Here is a 1,173-nt window from a genome sequence, read left to right as displayed (position 1 = left end):
TTCCTTCAACTTACCTTTCTAGGTGCAGACATGGACCAGGTCCATGTAAGGTGCAGAAGGCCGGCGGGAGAACCGCGGAGGAGCGGCAGTAGCAGCAGCAGCAGCAGCGGCAGCGGCAGCAGCAGTGGCAGCCGGCAGTTGCAGTAGCACAGACAGCAGCAGTGGCAGCTGGCACTTCGTGAGGAGCTGGCAACGGCAGGAGCAGCATGGGCACATCGATTCCCGGAGGGGGAAAAACACCTGTGCCCAACTTCGCTCCAGCATGGTGAGAAAGTTCATTTCTCGGCAGCAAAGGACTTTGCAGTTGACTGGCTGCAATCTACTACAAGGGACCAGTATGTGAGTACCAGGATCGGTCCCAGCGGGGTTTTAGTTACAATAATCGCTTCTCGGCTTTTTGGCTAAGATCAAGTGTAGTATCTGTTCTTATCAGTTTAATATCTGATACACCCCTTATCTAGGGACTATATATTATATATAAAAACTATAGTAGCTGTTATCATCAGTTTTAATGTCTTGTATGTCCCTTATCTAAGGACCATATAAGTAGGAGTGCCCAGAATTGAGGGCATTAGAGTGGGGTTGACCGGCTGCAACGACCATAAGGGACCAGTACCGTCAGTACGGGGGTGGGTCCCAGGGGTCTAAGATAAAGGAGCAGCCAGGAGTGCTGAGAGCGTTGAAGTCAGGTTAAAGGAATAGATGGAAGCAGCTGTGCCAGTTATCCTCCACACCGGCCATATCCACTTCACGGAAGGAAGGACAAAACTGGAGAAGGAGGACCATGGAACAGCGGGCAGCCAGCAGCAGCCAGCGGCACTTGGATCAACCGTAGTGGGATCAGCTGTGCCCGATGTCGGCCCCGCACCGGCCAGATCCATGTGACCGAGCGGTAGGCTAGACACAAATCAAACAAGGTAGTGGACTCGGAAGGGTCCGACTTTGCATAAAACCGCCGGCAACCAGTGCCCGAGAGGGCTGGAGCGGGTAGAAGCGGTGTATGGAGCCTTGCTCCAACGTGATAAAACCACAGCAGTACCTCTTTGAGGGCTGCACAATGCTTTTACCCCATCAGAGGGGAGCACTGTGGGTCAGTTCTGGGCTGACCTGCAAGAGGGGTCCGCAGAACAAAAGACAAGTGGGCAGCAGTTTAGCCCCACATGGGTACCCCGT

At 53.5% G+C, this 1,173-nt stretch overlaps 1 pseudogene; it reads left to right on the top strand.

The window, feature by feature from the left end:
- Positions 1-381: 381 nt before the first annotated feature.
- Positions 382-489, top strand: LOC129697722 (U2 spliceosomal RNA; annotated as a pseudogene).
- Positions 490-1,173: the final 684 nt, after the last annotated feature.

The sequence above is a fragment of the Leucoraja erinacea genome, chromosome 5 (assembly GCF_028641065.1).
Source record: "Leucoraja erinacea ecotype New England chromosome 5, Leri_hhj_1, whole genome shotgun sequence".
Lineage (NCBI taxonomy): Eukaryota > Metazoa > Chordata > Chondrichthyes > Rajiformes > Rajidae > Leucoraja > Leucoraja erinaceus.
The sequence above is the reverse complement of the archived record's forward strand: the minus strand, read 5'-3'. Positions and strand labels throughout refer to the sequence as shown.